This window comes from Staurois parvus, unplaced genomic scaffold, assembly GCF_062004578.1.
Source record: "Staurois parvus isolate SC_StPar_1 unplaced genomic scaffold, SC_StPar_1.0 ptg000184l, whole genome shotgun sequence".
Taxonomy (NCBI): Eukaryota; Metazoa; Chordata; class Amphibia; order Anura; family Ranidae; genus Staurois; species Staurois parvus.
The window spans coordinates 4,805,276-4,825,000 of NW_028317980.1; positions in this window are offsets into that span (position 1 = coordinate 4,805,276).

Sequence of the window (19,725 nt, forward strand, 5' to 3'; positions counted from 1 at the left end):
AAATTGTTACTTGCACAGACACAGAATTGTTACTCGCACAGAGACAGAATTGTTACTCAGGGCCACAGAATTCATACTCAGGGACAGACAGAATTGTTACTGAGTGCCAGAGAATTGTTACTCAGGGACAGACAGAATTGTTACTGAGTGCCAGAGAATTGTTACTCTCACAGACACAAAATTGTTACTTGCACAGACACAGAATTGTTACTTGCACAGACACACAATTGTTACTCAGGGCCACAGAATTCATACTCAGGGACAGACAGAATTGTTACTGAGTGCCAGAGAATTCTTACTCAGGGCCACAGAATTCATACTCAGGGACAGACAGAATTGTTACTCAGGGACAGACAGAATTGTTACTGAGTGCCAGAGAATTGTTACTCAGGGACAGACAGAATTGTTACTGAGTGCCAGAGAATTCTTACTCAGGGACAGACAGAATTGTTACTGAGTGCCAGAGAATTGTTACTCTCACAGACACAAAATTGTTACTTGCACAGACACAGAATTGTTACTCGCACAGAGACAGAATTGTTACTCAGGGCCACAGAATTCATACTCAGGGACAGACAGAATTGTTACTGAGTGCCAGAGAATTGTTACTCAGGGACAGACAGAATTGTTACTGAGTGCCAGAGAATTGTTACTCTCACAGACACAAAATTGTTACTTGCACAGACACAGAATTGTTACTTGCACAGACACACAATTGTTACTCAGGGCCACAGAATTCATACTCAGGGACAGACAGAATTGTTACTGAGTGCCAGAGAATTCTTACTCAGGGCCACAGAATTCATACTCAGGGACAGACAGAATTGTTACTCAGGGACAGACAGAATTGTTACTGAGTGCCAGAGAATTTTTACTCAGGGACAGACAGAATTGTTACTGAGTGCCAGAGAATTGTTACTCAGGGACAGACAGAATTGTTACTGAGTGCCAGAGAATTGTTACTCTCACAGACACAAAATTGTTACTTGCACAGACACAGAATTGTTACTTGCACAGACACACAATTGTTACTCAGGGCCACAGAATTCATACTCAGGGACAGACAGAATTGTTACTGAGTGCCAGAGAATTCTTACTCAGGGCCACAGAATTCATACTCAGGGACAGACAGAATTGTTACTCAGGGACAGACAGAATTGTTACTGAGTGCCAGAGAATTGTTACTCAGGGACAGACAGAATTGTTACTGAGTGCCAGAGAATTGTTACTCTCACAGACACAAAATTGTTACTTGCACAGACACAGAATTGTTACTTGCACAGACACACAATTGTTACTCAGGGCCACAGAATTCATACTCAGGGACAGACAGAATTGTTACTGAGTGCCAGAGAATTGTTACTCAGGGACAGACAGAATTGTTACTGAGTGCCAGAGAATTGTTACTCTCACAGACACAAAATTGTTACTTGCACAGACACAGAATTGTTACTCGCACAGAGACAGAATTGTTACTCAGGGCCACAGAATTCATACTCAGGGACAGACAGAATTGTTACTGAGTGCCAGAGAATTGTTACTCGCACAGACACAAAATTGTTACTTGCACAGACACAGAATTGTTACTCGCGCAGACACAGAATTGTTACTCAGGGCCACAGAATTCATACTCAGGGACAGACAGAATTGTTACTGAGTGCCAGAGAATTGTTACTCAGGGACAGACAGAATTGTTACTGAGTGCCAGAGAATTGTTACTCAGGGACAGACAGAATTGTTACTGAGTGCCAGAGAATTGTTACTCAGGGACAGACAGAATTGTTACTGAGTGCCAGAGAATTGTTACTCAGGGACAGACAGAATTGTTACTGAGTGCCAGAGAATTGTTACTCAGGGACAGACAGAATTGTTACTGAGTGCCAGAGAATTGTTACTCAGGGACAGACAGAATTGTTACTGAGTGCCAGAGAATTGTTACTCGCACAGACACAAAATTGTTACTTGCACAGACACAGAATTGTTACTCGCACAGACACAGAATTGTTACTCGCACAGACACAGAATTGTTACTCAGGGCCACAGAATTCATACTCAGGGACAGACAGAATTGTTACTGAGTGCCAGAGAATTGTTACTCAGGGACACCTAATCGTTGAATTAAATAGTATGTCAGACAACATGCAGAGGAGTGGCAGAGGAGGCAATGTTTTAGGAGCGAGCAGACGTGGCAGCAGAGGAAGGGGTCGAGGCAGCAGTATTCGCAGCCAGAGGCCAGTGCTCCCGGTGTCATCCAGCGGTCGTGTCTCCACCGACAACCCTGCCGTCATTGATTGGTTGGCTCGGTCGTCTTCCTCTTCCCAGGTCACCTCTGACACCTACAGCCAACGGTCGGTGGGTACGTCAGACACAACCGTTAGTTGGCATGGCCCGGGACCAAGCCCACTGAAATCACGTGTCCTCTACCTGCCCCTGTCCTTTGCTGTTCCCTCACCAAGCGAAGTATCGCATGCTGTGGGCTCAGCCCCACTGTACAGTGAGGAAGAGCTAACAGAGGGCGGTCAGGAACGGGGGGAGACATCGGCCTTTTCAGCAGCCAAGCGAACAAGTACTGGCGAGGAGAGTGGCTCGGTAGCCGGTCTAGAGACAGGTCTGTCTCCTGACCCAGACGCAGCCGAGGGGGCTAGTAGTGAGGCGGAGACCCTACTTGATGATGAGGAGGTTGATCGCACTTGGCAGCCTCGTCGTCATCAGGCAATTTCTTCCGCATCATCAGGAGAAGAGGGTGGCAGCTTGGCAGCGAGCAAAACAGTCGGTGGGTTGCCCAGGAGACAGCAGCAGGGTCGCATCAGTGTCAGTGGAGCCAAACGTCCACGGAGTAGAGCACCAGCTCCACTGCAGCCTACCACCACGGCCAGTAGTGGTGCCGGTGCGCACGGAGGAAGTAGCAGTCAGCCAGTGAAGAGTAGCGGGGGCAAAGTTTCCTACTCGGTGGTGTGGCAATTTTTCCTCAAGCCGCCCGAGGAAGTAAACGTAGCCGTATGTCGACTATGTGGCCAGAAATGCAAGCGTGGCCAGGGGGCCCATGTTGGGACTACAGCGTTGCGTCAGCATATGCAGCGTCACCATTCGGTGGCCTGGGAAAACCGTGATAAACATACGGCGGTTCTGCCTGCCCCAGCCCCCGCTCCATCACCCGCTCCGTTACTTGCTCCGTCACCCGACGTCGTCAATCGCCCTCTATCAGCCAGTCAAGGCTCCAACACCTCTGCTGAGGGGAGTTGTCGCTCATTGGCATCTTCCGCTCGTTCAGATGCTCCTTCTCCTGCTACTCCTCTTCTCGGATTCCGTCAACAGTCTTTCTTGGAATCCGTATCCAAGAGACAACAGTTTGCGAGCACGCACCCGACGGTGCAAAAGCTGAACGTCCTCCTGTCCAAGTTGCTGGTGCTGCAGTCCCTCCCTTTCCAACTGGTGGACTCAGCACCTTTCCGAGAAATGATGGCTTGTGCCGCGCCGCGGTGGAGAGTGCCAAGCCGTCATTTCTTTGCCCAAAAGGCAGTGCCAGCCCTGCATTCACATGTAGAAGAGATGGTGGGCCAGTCTTTGAGCATGTCGGTCTCTGCCAAAGTGCACGGCAGCGCCGACGTGTGGAGCTGTAACTACGGTCAGGGACAGTACATGTCATTTACGGCCCACTGGGTGAACGTGGTGCCGGCACAGCCGCACCAGCAACTTGGACAGGTCACGACGCTTTTGCCTCCACGTTTGCACGTCCTTGGTCCAGCAAGCATGTCCGCCTCTACCACCTCTTTTTCCGCCGTGTCCTCAGCCGCCACCCCCGTGCCAAGTCCCATTACCCGACCGGCATATCACATGTGCAGGGCGCAACGGTGTCACGCTGTGCTGCACCTGGTATGCCTTGGCGAACGTAGTCACACAGGGGAGGAACTGCTGAGTGTAATGAACAGAGAAATCGACAGATGGCTGTCTCCGCGCAAACTAAAAATCGGAACCATGTTGACTGACAACGGAAAGAACATGGTGTCTGCTCTGCGTCAAGGAAGGTTGTGCCATGCGCCATGCATGGCTCACGTATTCAATCTGGTTGTCAAGCGGTTCCTAAAATCCACCATCCCACTGCAAGACATCCTTAAAATGTCACGTAAACTGTGCATGCATTTCAGCCATTCCTACACCGCAAAGAACACCCTCATTGAGCTGCAGCGGCAGAACGGAATTCCACAGCATCGCCTGATCTGCGACGTTGCAACAAGGTGGAATTCAACCCTACACATGTTAGACCGCCTTTACGAGCAGCGAAAGGCCATCACCGATTTCCTGATGTTACAAGCGGATAAAGGTACTCCCCTGTGTAACTTAGATGTCAGCCATTGGCAGCTCATGCGTGACACCTGCCGCTTGCTCAGGCCCTTTGAGGAGGCCACGCTATTCGTGAGTCGGCAGGACTATGGGATGAACGACGTCATTCCTCTGTTGCACGTCCTGGAACAAATGCTGTTAACAATGGCTGGTCAGGGTGCGGTAGACGTGGCGCACAGATCTCAACGCCACATGACCCCTGTGGGGGCAGGACAGGAAGAAGAGGAGGAGGTAGAGGAGGACATTTGTGCTCAGGAATTATTGAGTGAAATGGGTGGTTTTTCCACTCAGCGGACAGGAGTGGAGGAGCAGGAGCATCTGGTAGAGGAGGAGGAGGAGGAGACAGAGGACCCAGACGCACCGTGGCAGTATGCTGTGGAGATGGAGGCAGGGAGTCCCTCGCATTCCTTGGCACAAATGGCCCATAGCATGCTCGGTTGCTTGCGTAGCGACAGCCGAATAATAACCATCAGACAGAGGGATGACTTTTGGCTGTCCACCTTGTTGGACCCTCGCTACCGGTCCAAAATGGTGGCCTTTTTCACACCTGCTGAGAGGGAGGCCAAAATTACGTACTATAAAAACCACCTATGTAGTCAGTTGGTCTCTGCCTTTGTGCGCCATCGTCCATCCTCAGACACTGTGGGCCCTGTGCGCTCGCGTTCCGCTGGCATGGCAGCAGGGGAGGGGTGGGGTGGTAGGAGCAGTGGCAGCTCCACCAGCAGCGGCTGCCTCAGTCTGCAGTCGATGATGAGTAGCTTTCTTCACCAGCGCAGTGAGGAAACTACTAACCAGCCGCAGCAGCAGCAGCAGCATCAGGTGGACCTGGAGCAGGAGCTCAAACAACAGGCTTGGGCCTACTTGGACAGCACCCTGCCAACCGAGGTAGACAATCCCCTTGACTACTGGGCAACGAAACTTGACCTTTGGCCCCAACTAGCTGAATTTGCCCTTGAAAGGCTGTCATGCCCGGCCAGTAGCGTGGCATCGGAGCGCGTGTTTAGTGCGGCAGGAGGTATTGTAACTCCGCGGAGGACACGACTGTCCACCCAAAGTGTGGAGAGACTCACGTTTGTGAAAATGAATCAGGCGTGGATTAGTCTGGATTTCAAACCACCAGTTCCTGACACAACTGACTAAATCCGCCATGAATCATGCCTCAAACATGTGCCACTTTCAGGTCTCCTCACACTGCTGGTGTGTTGAATTTTTTGACATAGGGTGCTGGCAGATTACGGGCCTCCTATAGCTGCTGCCAGGCCCCTAATCTGCCATAGGCCCCTATATACCACCTCCTCCTGCTGCTGCCAGGTCCAGAGTCTCTCATGGGTCCCTGTACGGCCTCCCATTGCTGCTGTCTCCATCGCCACACTCTGCTGCCATGTGCCACTTTCAGGTCTCTTCACACTGCTGGTGTGTTAAATTTTTTGACATAGGGTGCAGGCAGATTACGGGCCTCACATAGCTGCTGCCAGGCCCCTAATCTGCCATGGGCCCCTATATACCACCTCCTCCTGCTGCTGCCAGGTCCAGAGTCTCTCATGGGTCCCTGTACGGCCTCCCATTGCTGCTGTCTCCATCGCCACACTCTGCTGCCATGTGCCACTTTCAGGTCTCTTCACACTGCTGGTGTGTTAAATTTTTTGACATAGGGTGCTGCAAGATAACGGGCCTCACATAGCTGCTGCCAGGCCCCTAATCAGCCATGGGCCCCTATACCGCCTCCTCCTGCTGCTGCCAGGTCCAGAGTCTCTCATGCCATGTGCCACTTTCAGGTCTCTTCACACTGCTGGTGTGTTAAATTTTTTGACATAGGGTGCTGGCAGATTACGGGCCTCACATAGCTGCTGCCAGGCCCCTAATCTGCCATGGGCCCCTATATACCGCCTCCTCATGCTGCTGCCAAGTCTAGAGTCTCTCATGGGTCCCTGTACGGCCTCCCATTGCTGCTGTCTCCATCGCCACACTCTGCTGCCATGTGCCACTTTCAGGTCTCTTCACACTGCTGGTGTGTTAAATTTTTTGACATAGGGTGCAGGCAGATTACGGGCCTCACATAGCTGCTGCCAGGCCCCTAATCTGCCATGGGCCCCTATATACCGCCTCCTCATGCTGCTGCCAAGTCCAGAGTCTGTCATGGTCCCTGTACGGCCTCCCATTGCTGCTGTCTCCATCGCCACACTCTGCTGCCATGTGCCACTTTCAGGTCTCTTCACACTGCTGGTGTGTTAAATTTTTTGACATAGGGTGCAGGCAGATTACGGGCCTCACATAGCTGCTGCCAGGCCCCTAATCTGCCATGGGCCCCTATATACCGCCTCCTCATGCTGCTGCCAAGTCCAGAGTCTGTCATGGTCCCTGTACGGCCTCCCATTGCTGCTGTCTCCATCGCCACACTCTGCTGCCATGTGCCACTTTCAGGTCTCTTCACACTGCTGGTGTGTTAAATTTTTTGACATAGGGTGCAGGCAGATTACGGGCCTCACATAGCTGCTGCCAGGCCCCTAATCTGCCATGGGCCCCTATATACCGCCTCCTCATGCTGCTGCCAAGTCCAGAGTCTGTCATGGTCCCTGTACGGCCTCCCATTGCTGCTGTCTCCATCGCCACACTCTGCTGCCATGTGCCACTTTCAGGTCTCTTCACACTGCTGGTGTGTTTAATTTTTTGACATAGGGTGCAGGCAGATTACGGGCCTCACATAGCTGCTGCCAGGCCCCTAATCTGCCATGGGCCCCTATATACCGCCTCCTCATGCTGCTGCCAAGTCTAGAGTCTCTCATGGGTCCCTGTACGGCCTCCCATTGCTGCTGTCTCCATCGCCACACTCTGCTGCCATGTGCCACTTTCAGGTCTCTTCACACTGCTGGTGTGTTTAATTTTTTGACATAGGGTGCAGGCAGATTACGGGCCTCACATAGCTGCTGCCAGGCCCCTAATCTGCCATAGGCCCCTATATACCGCCTCCTCATGCTGCTGCCAGGTCCAGAGTCTCTCATGGGTCCCTGTACGGCCTCCCATTGCTGCTTTCTCCATCGCCACACTCTGCCATGTGCCACTTTCAGGTCTCCTCACACACTGCTGGTGTGTTGAATTTTTTGACATAGGGTGCTGGCAGATTACGGGCCTCCCATAGCTGCTGCCAGGCCCCTAATCTGCCATGGGCCCCTATATACCGCCTCCTCATGCTGCTGCCAAGTCCAGAGTCTGTCATGGTCCCTGTACGGCCTCCCATTGCTGCTGTCTCCATCGCCACACTCTGCTGCCATGTGCCACTTTCAGGTCTCTTCACACTGCTGGTGTGTTTAATTTTTTGACATAGGGTGCAGGCAGATTACGGGCCTCACATAGCTGCTGCCAGGCCCCTAATCTGCCATGGGCCCCTATATACCGCCTCCTCATGCTGCTGCCAAGTCTAGAGTCTCTCATGGGTCCCTGTACGGCCTCCCATTGCTGCTGTCTCCATCGCCACACTCTGCTGCCATGTGCCACTTTCAGGTCTCTTCACACTGCTGGTGTGTTTAATTTTTTGACATAGGGTGCAGGCAGATTACGGGCCTCACATAGCTGCTGCCAGGCCCCTAATCTGCCATGGGCCCCTATATACCGCCTCCTCATGCTGCTGCCAAGTCTAGAGTCTCTCATGGGTCCCTGTACGGCCTCCCATTGCTGCTGTCTCCATCGCCACACTCTGCTGCCATGTGCCACTTTCAGGTCTCTTCACACTGCTGGTGTGTTTAATTTTTTGACATAGGGTGCAGGCAGATTACGGGCCTCACATAGCTGCTGCCAGGCCCCTAATCTGCCATGGGCCCCTATATACCGCCTCCTCATGCTGCTGCCAAGTCTAGAGTCTCTCATGGGTCCCTGTACGGCCTCCCATTGCTGCTGTCTCCATCGCCACACTCTGCTGCCATGTGCCACTTTCAGGTCTCTTCACACTGCTGGTGTGTTAAATTTTTTGACATAGGGTGCAGGCAGATTACGGGCCTCACATAGCTGCTGCCAGGCCCCTAATCTGCCATGGGCCCCTATATACCGCCTCCTCATGCTGCTGCCAAGTCCAGAGTCTGTCATGGTCCCTGTACGGCCTCCCATTGCTGCTGTCTCCATCGCCACACTCTGCTGCCATGTGCCACTTTCAGGTCTCTTCACACTGCTGGTGTGTTTAATTTTTTGACATAGGGTGCAGGCAGATTACGGGCCTCACATAGCTGCTGCCAGGCCCCTAATCTGCCATGGGCCCCTATATACCGCCTCCTCATGCTGCTGCCAAGTCTAGAGTCTCTCATGGGTCCCTGTACGGCCTCCCATTGCTGCTGTCTCCATCGCCACACTCTGCTGCCATGTGCCACTTTCAGGTCTCTTCACACTGCTGGTGTGTTTAATTTTTTGACATAGGGTGCAGGCAGATTACGGGCCTCACATAGCTGCTGCCAGGCCCCTAATCTGCCATGGGCCCCTATATACCGCCTCCTCATGCTGCTGCCAAGTCTAGAGTCTCTCATGGGTCCCTGTACGGCCTCCCATTGCTGCTGTCTCCATCGCCACACTCTGCTGCCATGTGCCACTTTCAGGTCTCTTCACACTGCTGGTGTGTTAAATTTTTTGACATAGGGTGCAGGCAGATTACGGGCCTCACATAGCTGCTGCCAGGCCCCTAATCTGCCATGGGCCCCTATATACCGCCTCCTCATGCTGCTGCCAAGTCCAGAGTCTGTCATGGTCCCTGTACGGCCTCCCATTGCTGCTGTCTCCATCGCCACACTCTGCTGCCATGTGCCACTTTCAGGTCTCTTCACACTGCTGGTGTGTTAAATTTTTTGACATAGGGTGCAGGCAGATTACGGGCCTCACATAGCTGCTGCCAGGCCCCTAATCTGCCATGGGCCCCTATATACCGCCTCCTCATGCTGCTGCCAAGTCCAGAGTCTGTCATGGTCCCTGTACGGCCTCCCATTGCTGCTGTCTCCATCGCCACACTCTGCTGCCATGTGCCACTTTCAGGTCTCTTCACACTGCTGGTGTGTTAAATTTTTTGACATAGGGTGCAGGCAGATTACGGGCCTCCCATAGCTGCTGCCAGGCCCCTAATCTGCCATGGGCCCCTATATACCGCCTCCTCATGCTGCTGCCAAGTCCAGAGTCTGTCATGGGTCCCTGTACGGCCTCCCATTGCTGCTGTCTCCATCGCCACACTCTGCCATGTGCCACTTTCAGGTCTCCTCACACTGCTGGTGTGTTGAATTTTTTGACATAGGGTGCTGGCAGATTACGGGCCTCCTATAGCTGCTGCCAGGCCCCTAATCTGCCATGGGCCCCTATATACCGCCTCCTCATGCTGCTGCCAAGTTCAGAGTCTGTCATGGGTCCCTGTACGGCCTCCCATTGCTGCTGTCTCCATCGCCACACTCTGCCATGTGCCACTTTCAGGTCTCCTCACACTGCTGGTGTGTTGAATTTTTTGACATAGGGTGCTGGCAGATTACGGGCCTCCTATAGCTGCTGCCAGGCCCCTAATCTGCCATAAGCCCCTATATACCGCCTCCTCATGCTGCTGCCAAGTCCAGAGTCTGTCATGGGTCCCTGTACGGCCTCCCATTGCTGCTGTCTCCATCGCCACACTCTGCCATGTGCCACTTTCAGGTCTCCTCACACACTGCTGGTGTGTTGAATTTTTTGACATAGGGTGCTGGCAGATTACGGGCCTCCTATAGCTGCTGCCAGGCCCCTAATCTGCCGTAGGCCCCTATATACCGCCTCCTCATGCTGCTGCCAGGTCCAGAGTCTCTCATGGGTCCCTGTACGGCCTCCCATTGCTGCTGTCTCCATCGCCACACTCTGCCATGTGCCACTTTCAGGTCTCCTCACACTGCTGGTGTGTTCCATTTTTTGTCATAGGGTGCTGGCAGATTATGGGCCTCCCATAACTGCTGCCAGGCCCCTAATCTGCCATGGGCCCCTATACCGACTCCTCATGCTGTGACGTTGCAACAAGGTGGAATTCAACCCTACATATGTTAGACCGCCTTTACGAACAGCAAAAGGCCATCACAGATTTCCTGATGTTAAAAGCAGATAAAGGTACTCCCTGTGTAACTTAGATGTCAGCCATTGGCAGCTCATGCGTGACACCTGCGCTTGCTCAGGCCCTTTGAGGAGGCCACGCTATTCGTGAGTCGGCAGGACTATGGGATGAACGACGTCATTCCTCTGTTGCACGTCCTGGAACAAATGCTGTTAACAATGGCTGGTCAGGGTGCGGTAGACGTGGCGCACAGATCTCAACGCCACATGGCCCCTGTGGGGGCAGGACTGGAAGAAGAGGAGGAGGTAGAGGAGGACATTGGTGCTCAGGAATTATTGAGTGAAATGGGTGGTTTTTCCACTCAGCGGACAGGAGTGGAGGAGCAGGAGCATCTGGTAGAGGAGGAGGAAGAGGAGACAGAGGACCTAGACGCACCGTGGCAGTATGCTGTGGAGATGGAGGCAGGGAGTCCCTCGCATTCCTTGGCACAAATGGCCCATAGCATGCTCGGTTGCTTGCGTAGCGACAGCCGAATAATAACCATCAGACAGAGGGATGACTTTTGGCTGTCCACCTTGTTGGACCCTCGCTACCGTTCAAAAATGGTGGCCTTTTTCACACCTGCTGAGAGGGAGGCCAAAATAACGTACTATAAAAAACACCTATGTAGTCAGCTGGTCTCTGCCTGTCTGCGCCAACGTCCATCCTCAGACACTGTGGGCCCTGTGCGCTCGTGTTCCGCTGCCATGGCAGCAGGGGAGGGGTGGGGTGGTAGGAGCAGTGGCAGCTCCACCAGCAGCGGCTGCCTCAGTCTGCAGTCGATGATGAGTAGCTTTCTTCACCAGCGCAGTGAGGAAACTACTAACCAGCCGCAGCAGCAGCAGCAGCATCAGGTGGACCTGGAGCAGGACCTCAAACAACAGGCTTAGGCCTACTTGGACAGCACCCTGCCAACCGAGGTAGACAATCCCCTTGACTACTGGGCAACGAAACTTGACCTTTGGCCCCAACTAGCTGAATTTGCCCTTGAAAGGCTGTCATGCCCGGCCAGTAGCGTGGCATCGGAGCGCGTGTTTAGTGCGGCAGGAGGTATTGCAACTCCGCGGAGGACACGACTGTCCACCCAAAGTGTGGAGAGACTCACGTTTGTGAAAATGAATCAGGCGTGGATTAGTCTGGATTTCAAACCACCAGTTCCTGACACAACTGACTAAATCCGCCATGAATCATGCCCCAAACATGTGCCACTTTCAGGTCTCCTCACACTGCTGGTGTGTTCCATTTTTTGTCATAGGGTGCTGGCAGATTACGGGCCTCCCATAGCTGCTGCCAGGCCCCTAATCTGCCATGGGCCCCTATACCGCCTCCTCATGCTGCTGCCAAGTCCAGAGTCTCTCATGGGTCCCTGTACGGCCTCCCATTGCTGCTGCCTCCATCGCCACACTCTGCCATGTGCCACTTTCAGGTCTCCTCACACTGCTGGTGTGTTCCATTTTTTGTCATAGGGTGCTGGCAGATTACGGGCCTCCCATAGCTGCTGCCAGGCCCCTAATCTGCCATGGGCCCCTATACCGCCTCCTCATGCTGCTGCCAGGTCCAGAGTCTCTCATGGGTCCCTGTACGGCCTCCCATTGCTGCTGTCTCCATCGCCACACTCTGCCATGTGCCACTTTCAGGTCTCCTCACACTGCTGGTGGGTTCCATTTTTTGTCATAGGGTGCTGGCAGATTACGGGCCTCCCATAGCTGCTGCCAGGCCCGTAATCTGCCATGGGCCCCCGTACCGACTCCTCATGCTGCTGCCAGGCCCGTAATCTGTCATGGGCCACTGTTGTCGCTTGTTGGCATATTCCGCTCGTTCAGATGCTCCTTCTCCTGCTACTCCTCTTCACGGATTCCGTCAGCAGTCTTTCTTGGAATCCGTTTCCAAGAGACAACAGTTTGCGAGCACGCACCCGACGGTGCAGAAGCTGAACGTCCTCCTGTCCAAGTTGCTGCTGCCAGGCTCGTAATCTGTCATGCGCCCCTGTACCGCCTCCTCATGCTGCTGCCAGGTCCAGAGTGTGTCATGGGCCCCCGTACCGACTCCTCATGCTGCTGCCAGGCCCGTAATCTGTCATGGGCCCCTGTACCGCCTCCCCATGCTGCTGCCAGGTCCAGAGTGTGTCATGGGTCCCTGTACGGCCTCCCATTGCTGCTGCCAGGCCCGTAATCTGCCATGGGCCCCTGTACCGACTCCTCATGCTGCTGCCAGGCCCGTAATCTGTCATGGGCCCCTGTACCGCCTCCTCATGCTGCTGCCAGGTCCAGAGTGTGTCATGGGTCCCTGTACGGCCTCCCATTGCTGCTGTCTCTATCGCCACACTCTGCCATGTGCCACTTTCAGGTCTCCTCACACTGCTGGTGGTTTCCATTTTTGTCATAGGGTGCTGTATGGCCTCCCATTGCTGCTGCCTCCACCGCCACACTGTGGCTCCACACTCTGGTTTTGGCCCCGTGACTGCCCAAATGAGTGAAGTGTGCGGTGATTCTAAGATCGACGGCACTCATCTGCATGTCATACTGACTGACAGTATTATTTCTCTTCCCCAGCAGACTCCAAGGGCATTTAAATTAAAGGTACAGTGTTCTGCACTAATATTAAGTCTCTCTGAAGCCTAGAAACACCCTTTTTTAAGTTAAATTCACAGCGAATTTATTCGACTCGAATCGAATATTGTCCACGAATTCGCCGAATCAGTCGAATCGAATTTTTCATTTCTTCGCTCATCTCTAGTGATATACTTGGATTTTGCAAAAGCGTTTGACACAGTTCCCCACACACGGCTAATGTGTAAGGTAAAGTCTATAGGCTTGGGAAAATCTGTATGTAAATGGATAGAAAACTGGCTAAAAGATGGTATTCAGAGAGTAGTGATTAATGATTCATACTCTGAGTGATCTAGGGTTGTTAGTGGTGTACCCCAAGGTTCAGTGTTGGGACCCTTACTTTTGAATATATTTATAAACAATATAAGGTCTGGGATTATAAATCCCATTTTAGTCTTTGCAGATGACAACAAGCTGTGCCGGGGAATGTACAGGATGTCTCCAATTTACAAGCTGACCTCAATGCTCTGTGTACTTGGGCAACAATGTGGCGAATGAGGTTTAATGTTGATAAATGTAAGGTTCTGCACTTGGGGGCTAAGAATATGCATGCATCATACATATTAGGGGGGTACAACTGGGGGAATCAATGGTGGAGAAGGATCTTGGTAGATCACAGATTCGGTTTCTAAAGCAAGCAAAATCCTCTCTTGTATAAAAAGAGGTATAGACTCCAGAGAGAGAGATATCATTTCCCCCGGTACAAATCATTAGTAAAACCTCATCTGGAATATGCAGTTCAGTTTTGGGCACCAATTCACAAAAAGAACATTGGGGAACTGGAGAAAGTACAGAGATGGGCAACCAAACTGATAAGAGGCATGGAGGAGATCAGCTATGAGGAAAAATTAGAGGAACTGAATTGATTCTCTCTTGAGAAGAGGAGATTAAGGGGGATATGATCTCCATGTATAATACATAAGGGGGGGATATGATCTCCATGTATAATACATAAGGGGGGGTATGATCTCCATGTATAATACATAAGGGGGGATATGATCTCCATGTATAATACATAAGGGGGATATGATCTCCATGTATAATACATAAGGGGGGATATGATCTCCATGTATAATACATAAGGGGGATATGATCTCCATGTATAATACATAAGGGGGGATATGATCTCCATGTATAATACATAAGGGGGGATATGATCTCCATGTATAATACATAAGGGGGGATATGATCACCATGTATAATACATAAGGGGGGATATGATCTCCATGTATAATACATAAGGGGGGATATGATCTCCATGTATAATACATAAGGGGGGATATGATCACCATGTATTATACATAAGGGGGTGGATATGATCACCATGTATAATACATAAGGGGGGATATGATCTCCATGTATAATACATAAGGGGGGATATGATCACCATGTATAATACATAAGGGGGGATATGATAAACATGTATAATACATAAGGGGGGATATGATCTCCGTGTATAATACATAAGGGGGTGTATGATCTCCGTGTATAATACATAAGGGGGGATATGATAAACATGTATAATACATAAGGGGGGATATGATCTCCGTGTATAATACATAAGGGGGGGTATGATCTCCATGTATAATACATAAGGGGGGGATATGATCACCATGTATAATACATAAGGGGGATATGATCACCATGTATAATACATAAGGGGGGATATGATCTCCATGTATAATACATAAGGGGGGATATGATCACCATGTATAATACATAAGGGGGAAATGATCTCCATGTATATTACATAAGGGGGGGTATGATCTCCATGTGTAATACATAAGGGGGGATATGATCTCCATGTATAATACATAAGGGGGGATATGATCACCATGTATAATACATAAGAGGGGATATGATCACCATGTATAATACATAAGGGGGGATATGATCTCCATGTATAATACATAAGGGGGGATATGATCTCCATGTATAATACATAAGGGGGGATATGATCTCCATGTATAATACATAAGGGGGGATATGATCTCCATGTATAATACATAAGGGGGGATATGATCACCATGTATAATACATAAGGGGGGATATGATCTCCATGTATAATACATAAGGGGGGGATATGATCTCCATGTATAATACATAAGGGGGGATATGATCTCCATGTATAATACATAAGGGGGGATATGATCTCCATGTATAATACATAAGGGGGGATATGATCACCATGTATAATACATAAGGGGGAAATGATCTCCATGTATATTACATAAGGGGGGGTATGATCTCCATGTGTAATACATAAGGGGGGATATGATCTCCATGTATAATACATAAGGGGGGATATGATCTCCATGTATAATACATAAGGGGGGATATGATCTCCATGTATAATACATAAGGGGGGATATGATCTCCATGTATAATACATAAGGGGGATGTGATCTCCATGTATAATACATAAGGGGGGATATGATCTCCATGTATAATACATAAGGGGGGATATGATCACCATGTATAATACATAAGGGGGGATATGATCTCCATGTATAATACATAAGGGGGGATATGATCTCCATGTATAATACATATGGGGGATATGATCTCCATGTATAATACATAAGGGGGGATGTGATCTCCATGTATAATACATAAGGGGGGATATGATCTCCATGTATAATACATAAGGGGGGATATGATCACCATGTATAATACATAAGGGGGGATGTGATCTCCATGTATAATACATAAGGGGGGATGTGATCTCCATGTATAATACATAAGGGGGGATGTGATCACCATGTATAATACATAAGGGGGGATATGATCTCCATGTAGAATACATAAGGGGGTATGTGATCTCCATGTATAATACATAAGGGGGTATGTGATCTCCATGTATAATACATAAGGGGGGTAAGATCTCCATGTATAAACACATCAGTGGTTCATATAGGGAACCCGGTGTAGAGTTATTCCCCCTGAGGTCATCACAGAGGACAAGGGGGCACTCTTTACGTCTGAAGGAAAATAAATTTAATCTCCAAACACGGAAAGGTTTCTTCACAGTAAGAGCTGTGAAAATGTGGAATAGACTCCCTCAAGAGTTGGTTCTGGCCAGCTCAGTGGATTGCTTTAAAAAGTCCTGGATTCTTTCTTAGATACACAGAATATAACTGGATACTAACATTTATAGGTAAAGTTGATCCAGGGAATATCTGATTGTCTCTCAGGGGATCAAGAAGGAATTTTTTTTTTCACTGCAGGAGCAAACTTAATCATGCTTTGCTGGGTTTTTTTTTGCCTTCATCTGGATCAACTGTGGGTATAGGATTATAATATATTTATTTGTTGTTTTTTTTGTTTTGTTTTGGGTTTTTTTATGGTTGAACTGGATGGACTTTTGTCTTTTTTCCACCACACTAACTATGTAACTATGTGTGTGCTCTTGAAATGACAACAAACTTCAGTACCCTATATTTCCTATAGGCAACACTTTAAAAGCCCCTATAGGTCATCAAATACCTATTCTGTGCATCAAGAGAGCCATCCATGATCACTTGCACACTCTCCATAAAGGTTCAAATTCTGACCTCGCCAGGAGCTCATCCCTGACTCCACCATTCAAATTCCAGAGTCTTAGGACCCATTCATACCAGATGCAGTTGGATGTATTTTCGAATGAACGAATGCATACAAAATGAAATGAAAATTTCAATGGGCACATGTCTAGAGGCCAGCCACTTCACTGGGTATACGTAACGGTTACAACCACTTTAATCCTTGACATGACAACACAGCCCTACTTTTTTTCTGGTGTATGACAAAGAACACAGACTCACCCTCATAACCCTCCCATTTCCATACCCCCCCCATTTCATCTCCATAACCCCTCCTTCTCTCCTCCAAAACCCCTCCTCCTCATCTCCATAACTCTTCCTTCTCTCCTCCATAACCCCTCCTTCTCATCTCCATAACCACTCCTTTTCTCCTCCATAACCCCTCCTTCTTTTCCCCACAACACCACATTTTCTCTTTTCATCTCCATAACCCCTCCTTTTCATCTCCATAACCCCTCCTTCTCTCCTCCAAAACCCGTCCTTCTCTCCAGCAAAACCCCTCCTTTTCATCTCCATAACCTCTCCTTCTTTCCTCCATAACCTCTTCTTCTCTCCTCCATAACCCCTCCTTCTCATCTCCATAACCCCTCTTTCTCCTCCATAACCCCACCTTCTCTACCCCAAAACCCCTCTTTCTCATCTCCATAACCCCTCCTTCTCTTTCTCCAAGTCACCTCATTTTTTACTCCATAACCCCTCCTTCTCATCTCCATAACCCCTCCTTCTCTCCTCCATAATCCTTACTTATCATCTCCATAAACCCTCCGTCTCATCTTCATAACCCCTTCTTCTCTCCTCCATAACCCCTCTTTCTCTCCTCCATAATCCCTCCTTCTCATCTCCATAACCCCTCCTTTTCTCTTCCATAATCCCTCCTTCTTTCCTCCACAACACCACATTTTCTCTTCCATAACCCCTCCTTCTCTCCTCCATAACCCCTCCTTCTCTTCTCCATAACCACTCTTTCTCATCTCCATAGCCCCTCCTTCTTTCCTGCACAACACCACATTTTATCTTCCATAACCCCTCCTTCTTTCCTCCATAGCCCCTCCTTCTGTCCTCCATTACCCTCCTCTCATCCATAGCCCCTCCTTCTTTCCTCCACATCACCACATTTTCTCTTTCATAACCCTTCCTTTTCTCCTCCATAACCCCTCTTTCTCATCTCCATATCCACTCCTTATTTCCTCCATAACCTCTCCTTCTCATATCCATGACCCCTCCTTCTTTCTTCCACAACACCTAATTTTCTCTTCCATAACCCCCTCCTTATCTCCATAACCCTTCCTTCTCTCCTCCATAACCCCTCTTTCTCAACTTCATAACCCCTCCCTCTCCTCTCCATTACCCCTCGTTCTTCCCCCTAAACCCCTCCTTTTCATCTCCATAACCCCTCCTTCTTTCCTCCAATACACCTCCTTCTCTCCTCCATAACCCTTCCTTCTCATCTCCATAACCCCTCCCCCCTTTTCTCCTCCATTACCCCTCTCTCTCATCTCCATAACCCTTTATTTTCTCCTCCTTTTCCCCTCCTTCTCATCTCCATAACCCCCCTTCTCTCCTTCAAAACACCTCTTTCTCATCTCCATAATCCCTCCTTCAAAACACCTCCTTATTCCCTTCATAACCCCTTCTTTTTCCTTCATAACCCCTCATTCTCATTTCCATACCCCCCCTTCTCTCCATCATAACCCCTCCTTCCTTCCTCCATAACTCCTCCTTCTCTCCTCCATAACCCCTCCTTCTACACAGGCAGAGATCACAGAAGGTTGTCAGCTCACATCATTTCTGGCAAAATTCACAGGCATTTTTTGCACTTTCCAAACAAAATTTTTTTAATGGTCTAATTATCCAACAAAAGGAAGTAAATGAGAGAAGTGGATTGTCGGGGTGCACACACACTTCACTAAAGCAAGCCGAAGTGACTTCAACGAAAACTGTCACTTGGGAAACAAATTCAGCTTGAGAGAAGACCCGAGTCTTTGGAGAAGCTGTGCTCATTGTATTTCATTTAATGATTTCCAAGCTGGCTCATTTGTAAGAATAGCGTCTTTGTCATAAAAATACATTTTTTCCTGATTATACTAAGAGATGCTGATGTCTCACCAATAGAAGAGCGATGAATCACTGGAACAGCGGTACAGAAAACTAAGAGGGAAGGCGGGTGAACGTTACGCAGCGCTCGGCGGGGCATATGGTAATTTTCCTAGTAAAGAACGTACATAACTTTGTGTTATTGAGAACAGTACATGTAGCCATGGGGTAGGTATCTGCATATGCATGCGTCTTAGTGGGGGGTCATTTCAGATCATTTCATTTGTATTAAGGGTGGTGCTCACACAGTACTGGATTTCCAGGTCCAATTTCATGCTTGTGTTAGCGTGTTTTTACTTACTATTCTGCCCTACTTTATGTGAATCAACAACTACAAGTTAGCTCAGGCACTCTGCAAGGACTGCAATGCCACTGTATGTAGAAAACTTGACTTTACAGGTTACGAGGAACCATTGAATCATCCTCAAGTGGACAGGTCGCAGATAAAGAGGACTTGCTGATCACTAAAAGTAGGGGTCTAAAAAAAAAAAAAAAAAAAGCAAAAAAAAAAAAAGCAAAAAAAAAAAAGCACAGCTATTAGGGGTCTAGGGGGCATAGTATATATATATATATATATATATATATATATATATATATATATTAGGGGGCATAGTATATATATACTTTACTTACTATTCTGCCCTATGTTATGTGAATCAACAACTACAAGTTAGCTCAGGCACTCTGCAAGGACTGCAATGCCACTGTATGTAGAAAACTTGACTTTACAGGTAACGAGGAACCATTGAATCATCCTCAAGTGGACAGGTCACAGATATAGTGGACTTTGTGATCACTAAAACTAGGGGTCTAAAAAAATAAATAAATAAATACATAAAAAAGCACAGGTATTATGTCCAGTGAATCTGTATGTGCAAATTGGGAAAAAATGAATGATCCTAATGCAGGCCATACATGGTTCGAATTCCGAATGATTTTCGGACCTAAGAATGATAGGTCATTTTTCGCTGTTAGTGGGGCAATGGCATCGCCCGATTTTCCTGGTTCCTCCTTATTTATCGCTTATCGGGCA